The 14,360-nt window shown below is 37.2% G+C and overlaps 1 protein-coding gene and 1 long non-coding RNA gene across 7 annotated transcripts in view; one reads left to right on the top strand and one right to left on the bottom strand.

The window, feature by feature from the left end:
- The window catches only part of TENM2 (teneurin transmembrane protein 2), a 1,294,091-nt gene that overhangs the window by 673,134 nt on the left and 606,597 nt on the right, over window positions 1–14,360 (top strand). The gene's annotated exons all lie outside the window — the stretch shown is intronic.
- LOC104658237 lies at window positions 2,243–9,524 on the bottom strand. Its single transcript, XR_747404.2, has 2 exons — window positions 9,108–9,524; window positions 2,243–2,940 (listed from the first exon to the last, which is right to left on the bottom strand). It is a non-coding gene; the product is annotated as an uncharacterized LOC104658237 (long non-coding RNA).

The raw sequence follows: 14,360 nt of genomic DNA, 5'->3' as shown, positions 1-14,360 counted from the left end.
TTACTACAGGTACAAGATAGCACGCATGTGAGGCAAACAGGAACCAATATTGCACATTGACAAAAGGACATCCTCATTTTACGGGAAATCATGTCATCTTACTTGAAGCGTGGCTGAAGAAAAACAATTAGATGAATACTCCTCAGCAGCCTCCAAATAAGAACTACCTTGCACACTAATTTCTATTGTGTGTCAATATCCTCATTTGAGTTTGCCATTTGTGTATATGTCGGGGCTAGGCACAAACTGTAAGAACAAAGTGTAAGGCTGAATATATGATGATTAAAGGTAAGTGATACTCAACCTCAGAAAAAATATTTGTCTGACTCTTGACTCACTCTTTAAGTTACTTTCTATGTTCTGCACAATGGAAATTTGTGTGCAAGGTATTTCTTATTTGGAGGCTGCTGAGGAGTAGCCATCTCATTTTTTTTTTTTTTCTTGAGCCACACTTCAAGTAGGATGACATGATTTCCTATAAAATGAGGATGTTCTTTTGTCAATGTGCAATATTGGTGCCGATTCTCCTCGCATGCATGCTATTTTGTACCTGTCATAATAAATAACGTGATCCGAGACATATGTAGAAGTTGTGACTCCAGAATTTTAGTTTTTACTTCCAAGTCTATTGGTTAACTTAAGATCCTGTTAAGTACCAGCATAAAAAGAGGCTACACGGTAGAATGGGAATATTACTGTGCCCTGTGGTACTCAGGAGCCCTGGTCTGTGTGTCCAGATCTAACTCTAAGTGCTTTTGTGACCTTGGACAAATTATCTAATCTCTTTGGTCCAATATAGGTCAAAGGGGTTCTTTCTGTCCTGAACACACATAGCTTCCAAGTTGTTATCTATCATATGCATTACCCCAAGAAATCCTGGTCACTCCAACTTCTTGAACAAGATATACTGAGCCCACCAGAAGAGTGTATGGCACAGTTGTTAAGAGCACAGAATGCAGATGGCATATTTGGTTTTCATCATTGCCACCTCTCTCCGACTACTTAATTGTCTTAGCCTTAATTTCTACAGCTGTGACATGGACTAATGATCTTATTTCACGAAACTTTTTCTCTTTCCTTTGCTGTCTTATCCTCTTCCTTTCAGTTCTTAATGGTAGGGTTTTCTTTTGTTGTAAAGATCTAGACAGAAGACCTTGATAAACTAGACTATGCCAAGAGTGAGGAGTCGTGGATTATGGATTCATCTTTGGGACTAGAAATTACTTGACCTTAAATGTACTTTCTCTATGGCATCCAAAGTCATCTTTTAAAAATGTAAATCAAATCACATTATGCCTTTGTTTAAAAACTATCAGTAGTTTCTCACTATACTATATTTAGCATAAAATCCAATCTCATTACCACATTTAACAATAATTTTGGACTTATTCCTTGCTTTTTCTTCTTCTTTATTATTTTTATCCTCTTCTATAATTTCAGTCTCCTCCTCCTCCTCTTCTGCCTTCAGGAGGAGAAATCTGTAGCTCCAAATGTGTGCTCAGTCCCTTCTTGCATTTGCAACAGTGAGGGGAACACATCCCCCTTGAATTCCTGGTCAGCATGTCCAAGCTGGAATTCATCTTAGACTTCCCCCAAACCACCAAGCAACTATAGCTTCTGACTTCTGTTAGTAGTATTCCTATTATTCCAGGTAACCAGCCTCATAGTCTCATTCCATTTGACTCCTCTCCTTGTCTCTCTTTCCTTAATTTCTATCCTTTCTACGTATGCCTTTATTTGTACTTCCCTTTGCATTTCTACTGCCACGGTTGTCCCTCACATCAGGTCCTTTGGACCTGAAATAGTGAAATAATATTCCAATGAGTCATCTAACTTCTCCCTCTTTCTCTTTCATTACAGGTTAAAAAGCTACAAGATTAATTTTCTGGAGTACAACTCTGATAATTTGATGTCTGGGCTCCCAACATTAGCTATGTGATAAAGTCTCAACTCTTCAGCTTGACTTTCAGAGTCTAATGCAATCTGACCCTGATTACTTTTCTAGGCTAGCTTACGGCTTTCCATATATTATTCTATTGATTCATCTCTTTATTTTTTCAACAAAAAAATGTTTGAGGACCAACAGTGTACAACATCCTAGTGATACACTGAACAATACAAACATGAAATTTTGCATAATAGAAGAGAGTCCAAACACACACACACAGACAGACACACACACACACTCACACATAAGTATTAAGTGGAATAATAGAAGCAAAGAATGTGATGGAAAATAGAGTAACAGGGAAGTAATTTTATATATTTATTTATTTTTCTTTTTCTTAGAGATGGGGTCTCCTCTACTTCACAGGCTGGAGTGCAGGTTTGAAATCATAGCTCACTGCAGCCTTGAACTCCTGGGCTTAAGACATTCCTCCCACCTTGGCTTCCAAAGCAGCTGGGATTACAGGCACAGCTACCATGCCTGACTATCTCTATATATTTAAGTAACTCTTAAAATATTCTTGCACTTGACCTTAGTTGGATAGCTTACTAATTCTAAATACTACCTCATATTTCCCACTTTTTTTTCTTTTGCTTATATTTCTTCTTTTCAGAATATGCTGGTTTTTAATATTCAATATGTGGTCCATCTGTAAAGGCATACTTATTGAACCTTTATTTTTGCCTCCCCAGTGTCTACTTTCCCTGGCTCCATCTCTTCCAAGCCTTCAGCCAAAGTAGTTTGAGTGAGGATTGAGCCCTTTTCCACGGGTGGGTCATGTGACCTAGGGCTAAACCAATTAATACACTACATTTCTGTGGTTGTAGGGATTGGTTCTGGGATGGCATGTGACAAGCTAGGCAAATCGCTAATCTGAGGGCTTTGGGAGAAACCACTAGGAAGTAGTCTTTATTCCTGTTGAACTTGCAGCTGAAAGGTTGGAAGGTCTGGGGTTGCCACATCCACTTTGTCTGCTGGAGGATACAGCCAATCTAAAAGGAGATAGAGAAAAATAAATAAATTCTTGACACCATCTCTCCTCCAAATCAAGTCACACTGTGCCTCTGGAATTTTTAGTTACCTAAGTCAATAAGTTTTTTTTCTTACATCAGCCTGAGTCATGTTTTCTGAGAGAGAAAACAAATACAGCCATCCAATTTCAAATAGTAGTAGTACTTTTACTAACTTTTTTTTTTTTTTTAACTACCTTTACGGGTACTGCCAGTTCAATGCAGTTTTTCTCTACCATTTTATGTCTCTCAGTTATGCCATATATGCTGTTCAACCTTATTTTAGAGTTCTTGGTAAACTTGCCTCCTACCAGATTTGAACGGATAAAAATTTCTCTTTAAAGCTCTTCATTGGCCCAGTAAATAGGGCCTAAACAAAAGTGAGACAAGTGAGGTGCATGGGGTCCACAATGAAGAAGCACTCACTTCCAGGTGCCAAGTCTGCACTTAGCAGTCTGGAGAATGAGTGCCTCCTTATCGTTTGCTCACTGGGAACCTCACTTGCTTTATCTATTTCTGATCCTGCTAGTGGAGTAACTACTCAATACGTGTTGGGCGAACTTGAAAGAATTTAACATTTTGCGTGGGGATGGAGATTATCCAGAATTGTATTTTCTTTACCATTATACTCATCCGACATATCTCATTCACTTTTTTTTTTCTTTTACATTTACTTCATTTTGAAGTCATCTAGCATTATGCAGTGATTGCAGGGAGGGTTTGCTGATGGTATGCCTCTAAAAACCTCTAAATCCCATTTCCCAGCAAGAAGACAAACTAATAGCTCTGCTAAGCAATGCATAACATGAAATATAGGGTAGTGAATTTCATTTTCACTCATTTACTTATATTTTCTTAGCTTAGTGTCTGTTGTGGAGCCTGAATTATACAACTCATTATCTAGGTCAATCTAGTGAGCTATCCTGTCAGCACAGATGTGCTACTTTTGCAGCAGAATTCTCAGTGGTAAAGTTGCTTCCAAGCTGGCACCTATTATTAATAAAAGTGTTAAATAAATAAATTATAGAAACAATGGAAGCAATGAAGCCTACACGATAAGTGCAATAGGTTATAAACATTATATCTTCATTATATAAGCAATTTTGTTAGTTATTTAAGATTACAGACGATCGATAGCCACATCGTGTTTGTGATAGAGTTGGTTCACTGGTTGTAAGCAACAGAAACTGACTTCAAATAGGGAAAAGGTTTTACAAATAAATATCAGAATCAAATCAATGAACAGATTCAAAAGACACACACTAGAACAGACTGGAAGCAAGACAGCTCCAGTGAACTAGGTAGCAGGAATATATGTTGAAGTAATCTCTTCAAGGCATAAGTAAAATGAATCTACACCAACAATTTTTCCTTATATGATTCCACTAAATTTTTGTCATTGCATTATTCTAGTCAAGACCAAATCCTAAGACAGTGGGTTCATTCCTGGTTATGATGATATGGCCACCTCTTGACCAAGGAACAGCAGGCCACCTTGATTGAAAGTCCTACCAACACTATACACAAACAGCAGATGTCCATTACTTTGGTTCAGTTAGGATCTGAAAGCCTTCAACTGTGCTATTTACACATATTCTGGGCCAATTGCCAACTTGTGTTGAACACGAACAGAATCATTTTATCATGACGCTTTGCTGTATCAGTCACATCACATTTGCTCAAATTTGGGAAGCATGAAGCTTCGAAAATATTCATAGATGTGTAGGTGAATTTGGTAGGAAATAATATTTGCTGTATGTTAACTCGACTATTTGGCTAATCAAAGCACGTGGTGTCATCTATCAGCAAACAAATTGGACTGATCTTACTGTGAGTTTTGTTGAAATGTTTTTGCCAGTTGATGTGGAGAATGTCTAAGACACAAGTTTTAAACACAAAATACTATCCTAAACTAGCTCTTTTCCCCTGCCAGGGCCACCTTTTGGATATGTGACCTATGCAGTTGTCTGTGCTCAGAAGGACCCCCCACTTAGTTTAACATCCTTCTGTCCTCTCTTGACTCTCTTGAAGCTGTTAATTTTTTAACAAAAGACCTGCAGTTTCATATTGCACTGGGCCTTGTATGTTATACAGCTAATCCTGAAAGACACAGAAACAGGGGAAGCCAGAATTGCTTGCTAGTGGGAATACTCATGCCACAAAGTGCTGCAACTTTGAATCTCTTTAAATAAATGCCATCTTTTAACACTCTAACAAGGTACAAAAATCCCAGAATTTGCACACTCCATATTCAATGCTCTTTCTTCATTGGAAGGGCAGCGAAGGTAAGGGATGGGCCATAATGGTAGAGAAGAACCATAGAAGAACCAGTGGATGCCAATGACTTATCATGTCTCCTGAGCACATGTGAATGTTACGTAAATACTCATTGAATCTTTAAAAAGATAAAAGCATAAGCACACATGGCCTGTTTGCAGGTCCCTGAGGACCTGCAAATAATAATTGTGGCGTGTTTGAGGACCAGAAAGAAGGCCGGTATGCCTGGGACACAGTGAGCAAAGGCATGGTGGAAGAAGAAAAGAATGAAGTTTGTGAGGGACCCAGATATCATGTCAAGTAAGGGCTACTAGGCCAGGATAGGGAAGTAAATATCATGGGAAGATACTACTTGTTATAACATCATAGTATTTTGGTACATTAATTTAAGTCTGAAGCATGAAACCTTTTTTAAAATTTTATCTTATTTTCATTTTTATTATATTCTTATTAAATATATAGGGTTTTTAAAACAAGTTATATGAAGGAAAACACATTTTATATTTTCTCTGTTACAGATTCCAAATTAAAGAAATCTCAGTTAACTGGGTTACATTATATATCAACAGCCCTTTTCTTTAATATCAAAAGGCTTTTTTTTGCCTTTTTAAAACTTTATTTTTAATGAACACATAATATTATACATATTTATAGGGTACATAGTGATACTTTGACACATGTAATGTATAGTGATCAAATCAGAGCAATTCACATATCTATCATGTCAAACATTTATCTTTTTTTTTTTTTTTTTGCATTGGAAACATTCAAAATCTTCCTTCTAGCTATTTGAAGCTATATACTATATTTTTATTAACTGTAGTCCTCCTGCCGGTAGTATAAAACACTAGAACATATTTCTTCTAACAAATTCTCCCTATCCCCTTCTTCCCCTACGTTTCCCAGCCTCTGGTATTATCTGTTCTACTTTTAATATCTATGAGATCACTTTTTTGTTTGCTTTTGTTTTTTACCTTTCACATGAGTGAGAACATGGAATGCAATGCTTAACTTTCTGTTCCTGCCTTATTTCACTCAATATAATGTCCTTCAGTTCCACCCATGTTGCCGTGAATGACAGGATTTCATTCTTTTTTGAGGCTGAATACTACTCTATTGTGTACATGCACCACATTTTCTTTATCCATTCATCTGTTGGTGGACACCTATGTTGATTCCCTATCTTGGCTATTGCAAACAGTGCTGCAATAAGCATGGGGGGTTCAAATGTCTCTTCCATATACTAGTTTCCTTTCCTTTGGATAAATGCCCAGTAGTAGGATTGCTGGATCATATGGTAGTTTTAATTGTAGTTTTTTCAGTAATCTCCATACTGTCCTTCACAGTGGCTATTGACGCATAAAGCTTAATACAATATCATTTAGAGCAGAGGTGGGCCAACATTTTCTGTAAAGAATAGTAAATAATTTAGCGTTTGCTAACTGTACAGTCTCTTATAACTTCTTACAAGTACTCAACTCTCACTGGGCGGAGTAAACATAGACTATACTTTGGGTGAAAGTAGACATAGATAATCTTAAATAGAGGTTGCTGGGTTTCAACAAATCTTAGAAAAATAGATAGTAGGCCAAATGTGGCCCATCAGCCACAGTTTGCCAATCCCTGATCTAGCAGAGCATGGAGCCACATGCATCTATATTACCGAGAATGCACATTAAAAATGCAGATGTTTGTGTCCTCTTCCAGATGCACTGAACCTAACTTTCTGGGTTTGAAGTCTGAAAGTCTGTGCTTAATAAGTTGCTGAAGAAAGTATTATTGCATGCTTGTCTTAGTCTGTTAGTGCTGCTATAACAGAATACCTGAGACTGAGTTATTTATAAAGAACAGAAATTTATTTCTCACGCTTCTGGAGGCTGGGATGTTCAATATCAAAGCAACAGCATTTGAGGTCTGATGAGGACCTTCTTGCTGTGACCTCATGTGGCAGATGGTAGAAAGGCCAAATGCTGTGCGAAGCCTTTGTTTGTTTTTGTTTGTTTGTTTGTTTGTTTGTTTTTGTTTGTTTGTTTGTTTGTTTTGAGACCTAGTTTCACTCTCCTCACCCAGACTAGACTGCAATGGTGCATTCTCAGGTCACTGCAACCTCTGCCTCCCGAGTTTAAGTGATTCTCCTGCCTCAGCCTCCCAAGTAGATGGGATTACAGGCATATGCCACCATGCCTGGCTAATTTTGTATTTTTAGTAGAGATGGGTTTTTATAATGTTGGTCAGGCTGGTTTCGAACTCATGACCTCAGGTGATCTGCCTGCCTTGGCCTCCCAAAGTAGTGAAGCCTCTTTTATCAAGGTCTTAATCCCATTCACGGCAGCTCTGTCCTTATGACTTAATCACCTCCTAAAGGCCCCCACCTCTTAATGCTATCACAGTGAAGAATAAGTTTCGACACATGACTTTTGGAGGATATTTAGACCATAGCAATGCCAAAATTGAGAAAATTGAGAACCACTGGTCTAGAAGCCAGTCCATTCACCTAGGTCCCTTTCTAAGGTGTTAAAAATTGTAACTGATTAACCCAGGATAGCCCATGGGGTAATTTCTCAGGGTAGAAGGACTAATGTTTGGATGACCTGTATTCAAATTCAGAATGGATTGTTCCAGGAGACTGTAAGAAAGATCATGTAGCAAGAATAGTAGCAAGGAGAGAAAGCTCTGCTAGATAAGGCTGCGCAGATCAACCCTCCCTTTGAGTTCCCTGGTTTTAATTATTGATGCTAAATATACATTTCACTTAATTGTTTTGTGAAAATAAGTTAAATAAAGAATAAAGCTATTCCATACATGCACAGGCAAACATTACACTCTTTTCACATAAACACTGGGATGATTCCTCAGAGTGTTCCTATTCAAATTTGGTTGCAAAATAACACCCACAGAATGTATTTCCAACCACAAAATACTGTGACAGTAAGCAGCCAGCACAAGAGAGCCTGTTATGGTTTATAGATTGCAATGATTATATTGCGGGAGCAGTTGATGCATTTGTTGGTGTTCATTCTATTTCACATTTGCATTTAAATTCCTGTGGAACAAAGATAAGATAAAGAGGAAAACAAATGATGCTTATTTGTTGTTGTATTGAACTCCTATTATAAGTATTGCTTTAAAGGAGAGTGAAGCTTTGCAAGGAAGCCTTCCACAGGTCCTTTACAAAACATGAAATACACTTTCAATCGTCAACTAGAAATATGCAAAACAACATATCCCTGAGGCTTTCATAAAATCATAAATCAATAAGGAATAACTGAAAATGTAGTTGAATACAAGAAGCAAATGAAATACTCAATACTTTCCTTTATACATTTATCCACATTTTATTGATACATAAGAAATGTAGAACTGCAATGAGTTTTGAAACACTATTCTTTTTATTTCAGGCATTCCTTTAAAGCAATGCTTGATATGTTTCCTCTTTCAAATAATCTGTGCATCCACAGCATGGTCCTTTGATGAATTTATGCAGATCAATTCTACATCCAGGGTAATATTTTCTGCTCCTCTAAGCTATTTTGCTGGGATCACAGGGAAAAAAAATCTTTTTGTAGAGTTTGATTGTACCTCCTAGTTACTGACTGGGTATAAGGTTCCTCTACCCATACAAAAAGCACATCTGCCTCCCCATATGATGTGTTTGCCAGAAATAATTTCAGAGGAAGAATGAGATAATGTTACCTCTTCCTCCAAAGTTATTAAGTCGCATATGAGTGCCTAGAACTTATTTAAATCATTTTTGAAACATCACACTCATTTCTGTAAATACACCTGAAATAAGGTAAAAATTAACAATTAAATGACAATAGTTAATTATATGATGTATCTGAACTCATAAGCAAAACTTTCTCTGACTTTACCATGCTTTACAGTGCTTTTCTGAAAGGAAGCATTAGTCAGGTCCTTTTCTGGATGCTGGCAGTGACAGCCTGGAAGCATTCCTTAAAGGGAGGGCTGTAGAATACCCTTAATAAGAGATGTTGGGCCAGGCGTGGTGGCTCACGCCTGTAATCCCAGCACTTTGGGAGGCCAAGGCAGGCAGATCATGAGGTCAGGAGATTGCGACCCTCCTGGTTAACAGGGTGAAACCCTGTCTCTACTAAAAATACAAAAAAAAAAAAAAAAAAAAAAATTAGCCAGGCTGTAGTCCCAGCTACTCAGGAGGATGAGGCAGGAGAACCCAGGAGGCGAGGCTTGCAGTGAGCCGAGATTGCACCACTGCACTCCAGCCTGGGCAATGGAGTGAGACTCCATCTCAAGAAAAGAAAAAAAAAAAAAAAAAAAAAAAAAGAGAGATGTTACACCAAAATTAAATGTGGTGGTCAAATTAGAATAATTATGTCTAAAAACCTCTGCTTCCTTTTTCTCCCTTCTTGGATATTGATAATGTATACTGACATATTAAAGGCTCTAAGACATGAGAAAAAAAGTCTATAGCTTTATTTTTTTCGAAATTTTGCTGACAGTAACTTACTATTTTTTAAAATCTAACACCTTGCGTTGGCACTTGTATTTCTGGAAATGCATGTTCCAAAGTTCTGACCTGAGTAGTAACTAGTAGCTAGAGGAAACATTCTCCTGTCTTTATTACATATTTTATATTCCTTAACATACTATATGTATCAGTCATATTTATTCACTCATCATTTATTCAGCAAGTATTTGAGGAACTTCTCTGTGCCAGTAACTTTTGGGTGCTGGGGATTCATCTTTTTAAGAGCATATTTTTATTCTATTTTCAAAATATATGAAAAACTTAGTTGCTAATATAAATAACAAATTATATGAGAAATAAAAGTATCACAGTGCATAGACTCTTAGAATTTTAAGTCAAGCATTCAGAAGAAATGCAAAATGGTAGACATTTTTCCTTAGATGCCATTAGGGCACCTTGAGCTGAGTATGTACCTTATTTATTGTTGTGACTGTCCCTGGAATACTAACAATGATGCATTTAAATAGCTTATAGTTATGGGTTTTAGAATCAGAAGCAAATAAATTTGAAAGCATTAATTCCAGCCTCCTGCTTCAGCTGAATTTCTATTATCTAAACCAGCCCCTTCAAATGTTTTGAAAATCAGATCATATACAACATTTTATAATCTTCCTATCTTAGGATGTGAATTTAGCATTCACATTCTGGCTCATTTTTCCAATTGTAAAGTGAGTGAGTTGGGTTTAAAAAATCCGTTTTTAGAAGAAGTAGAAAGCATTGAAAAGTTCACAGCCGTTTCAAGCCATATATTTGAATATTAGCACCTGGAAAACAGTAATTCTAATTCTCATTCTTACGTAGCTGGTGCCACATGAGTGATGTCCCCAGAGCTGAAAGAGATTGCCAAGTTAATTTGGTCAAGTGGTTTTCACAAACTATGCATCTTATTAATTATTCCTTTCATTGGCTGGTCTAAACCCAGTTCAAACTGACTTAAGTAAATAAGGACAACAGAAATAAGAATTAATAAATAAATACTAAAAAGTGATTTAGAAGATATTGTTTCACTTCACCTCCGAGTGCAGAGGTATAATTAGCTTCAGGCTTGCCTAGAGTCAATGGTGCAAACCATGTCACTGATAGCTTAGGCATGTTTGTCTCTCTTTCTGGTTTAGATGGATCTCAAACAGGCTGTCTACTCACTGGTTCCCAGAAGCTGCAGGCTTGCACAATCCTAACAACTAGAAATCCAATAGAAAAAGCATTCACCTTCTTAGTTATCCTCAGGATTGACTCTTCTTGGGCTGCCCTGGTCTTACGCTTATGCTGCAACCAATCATTGTGGTCACGGGAATAGAACAGCCCGATTGGCCAGGTTTGGAAGACGTTTCTGTTTCTGGAGTAGGCAGAGACTGATGATACAGGATAGAGAGTGAGGTGGTGTGCTTTTCCACAAAGGAAATTAAGGTGCAACTACCCAAAGAAGTTGATGTTTGGCAGACAAAATCAACAGTTGCCCATTATATTTATTTTTTTGAGTGAGCATCAACATAGAACCATGAGGTACAAGGTAAACAAAAAGAGGAGTTTCTCGCTAGGTTGGGTATGGGGAGTTGGGGTGGAGAGAGACTCACAGATCTGCTCATTCAGCCACACCTCACAGCTTTTTAGAGAAACTGACCCCCTGTCCTCATTTGCCTGACATGATCTTGTTTTATGTGTGTTGTTCATTTTAATTACTAATGACACCCCCTTTGACTCTCAAAAGTGGCCTGGTTTGCTTAATAGATTTTATGGTCACTAGATCGTGGGGATTCTTTAGGCTTTATTAGTTATTCACCCCAAACATTTGTAAAACTCTTGATCTACACCAAGGCATCCACTTTGATAAATCATACTTCTGTGTTTCATCTGAATAATATGAAAACTTGGAAGAGCTTAACCCATCATCTCCTCTCATTTCCTCTCATTTTACTTGTTTCCCATGAAAATGAAACTTATTATCATTTGATACAATTAATATTTGTTTTTATTTACCCACATCTAACAAATGTTTTGTTCACCATTGTTATTTGAATATCAATCTTTTCCCTGGGATAAATGTTTACCTTTCTGAACTGTTCCTTTGGGAGTTTGCTACTCAAAGTGTGGTCTATGGACCAACACCATCAGCATCACCTGAGAGCTTATCAGAAATGCAGAACTGGAGGCCCTCTAAGTCAGAGTCCATACTTCAACAAGATTCCCAGGTGATCAGCAGACACAGTCAAGTCTGAGAAGCCCGTTGTGCAACAGTGGACTTACACAAGATGTTTTCATTTTCTATTCCATTTTGTCTCTGATTGTCTCATTTTTTTTTTTTTTTTTTTTTTTTTTTTGAGACGGAGTCTCGCTCTGTCGCCCAGGCTGGAGTGCAGTGGCTGGATCTCAGCTCACTGCAAGCTCCGCCTCCCGGGTTTACGCCATTCTCCTGCCTCAGCCTCCCGAGTAGCTGGGACTGTGTCTCTGTCTTCAATATTATGGATAAATTATATCTTTCAATGCGGTCTGCTCATGGTAATCTCCTAGGTGGCTTAAAAACTAAGTACCAGGATATACATTTTTAGAGATAGACAGAGAGAGTGGGGATGGGGGGAAAGAGAGAAAGAGAGAGAGAATGCCTGGGCTCCTCCTCAGACCATCTAAATTAGAATCTGGGTAAGGACCACTACACCAAGAGCTCTTTTAGTTAGGATTTATTGGTGACATACTCTCATTTTTGTGTTTGTCTAAAAAATACTTATGATTCATTATTGCATAATAGTTAGCCAGTTATACAATTCTAGGTTGCTATTTATTTTTCCTCAGTGTTTTAGAGATTGAAAAGAGTGTCTTCAATTTTTATTGCTATCTGTTGAGAATAAGCTCTTTTTCTCTGTAGGCAATCTGAGTTTTAAATTTCTGCTCAGTACTAAGATTCTCATTGTCTTCAATGTTATGCAGCTTTACTCCACTGTGACTAGATTTGTATTTCTTGTTTCTTATTGTATCTAGGATTTTTTGCGGTTTTCAAATCTGAGGATTCAGGTTTTTCAAAAAGTCCTAGCAATATTACTGTCCCATCTTCTATACATTCTTTGTTATCTAGAATATTAATTGGACTTACACAAGATGTTTTCATTTTCTATTCCATTTTGTCTCTTATTCTTTCATATTTAGAATAAGAGACATTTAATCTCTGTGCATCTGTCTTCAGTATTATGGATAAATTATATCTTTCAATTCTAATCAGTTAGTGAACGTATATACATTGACTTTTTCTATTTCATGATTTTATTTTTTCACTTGAATTTCCATTTAGAACATATCATTTCTAGAAGTTCATTTTATAATCGGACTGGTTTTCCTTGAGAATGTCTTGCCCCTTGCTCATTTTGAAAATTATTTTAAAAATATTTGAATATACTTATAGGCTGAATTTCATAATTTCACTATGTAATGATATTTTCTGTTGTTTCTGCTGAATACTGCTCATGAACACCTGCTTCCTTGTTTGTTTTGCAATTTGAGCAGAGAGTGAGGTTATGTTATCTGGAATTGATCTGTGGATATTTTGTGAGGCCTGAGTTGAGGGTGCATTCCATCCTTGTAGAGAAATTTATGTTGACCTCTGCCAGACTCTGTAAAGTACAATTGAGTTAAGACCACTTTGATTTCTTGTCTTGGGGTTTCCTAAAATATGCTGGTTATGTAAATTTCAAAGCCTCTTTGCCTGAGGGTATGTATTTTTCAGAAGAGATGTTTTCTCCTTCTAGAATTCAGCATTAGATAAACAAAATCCCCTTACCTAGGTCTTTGTTGACTGTCAAAATTTTTTTTCAGTACAATCTTTCCCTGAGGGGAAATGCCCAGCTTTCAATTTTTCATTTTGTTAATGAGAAAAGTGAGGCTCAGAGTTCGACTTGCTGGGAGTCACACTCAGCTTCTCCAAAGCAGACATGAAAACAGGGCCCAGATCTTCTCATCGTCCAGCTGTTTTCTCCTCCAACAAAACAAGCTACAAAAATAACATCATCTTCTTCTAATAAGAATGGCTTCACCTTTGCCTCCAGTTAGACAAGTAACAGCCAGATTCAGTTATTCCTCATGGTTAAGTTTGATGAATTATAGAAATAGGTTACTTAGATATATTTTAAGAATCATAAGAACATAAAAAAGTCATATGAGCTAAGACTTATAGCCCCCACTATTCAGTATTTTGTCTTTTATAGTAGTACCAAGGGACATTGGTGTGACATGATGATAGTTGCCCTTCGTGATATTGTCCTCAAAGGGGGCATCCCTAACTGGGAAAGATCTATCATCCAAGAATTTCTCTAAAGCTGTCTTGAACTCTCATTATATTTTTGGTTTGTACAACCTTAAGGCACTGCTTTATAAGGAATTGATCTTATCCTAGTCAGGACATGGGCTAAATAACCCTGAAGTCCTTTTAAAATATGATTTCAAGTATCATAAATCTTGTTGGATAAGTAGACTCTGCAAGTGGAGGGACTATAGTAGAGTGATACTGAGCTCTGAAGTCAAACAGCCTGTATTCAATACAGGCTTTATCCCTGTGTCCTAACTGTATGACCTTGGGCAGAATCTTTTACTCTTCTGAATCTTTGTTTCTTCTCCTGGACAAGGGCAGTGATTG

Source organism: Rhinopithecus roxellana, chromosome 3, assembly GCF_007565055.1.
Source record: "Rhinopithecus roxellana isolate Shanxi Qingling chromosome 3, ASM756505v1, whole genome shotgun sequence".
NCBI classification, from domain to species: domain Eukaryota; kingdom Metazoa; phylum Chordata; class Mammalia; order Primates; family Cercopithecidae; genus Rhinopithecus; species Rhinopithecus roxellana.
This window is presented reverse-complemented; position numbering and strand designations above follow the sequence as displayed.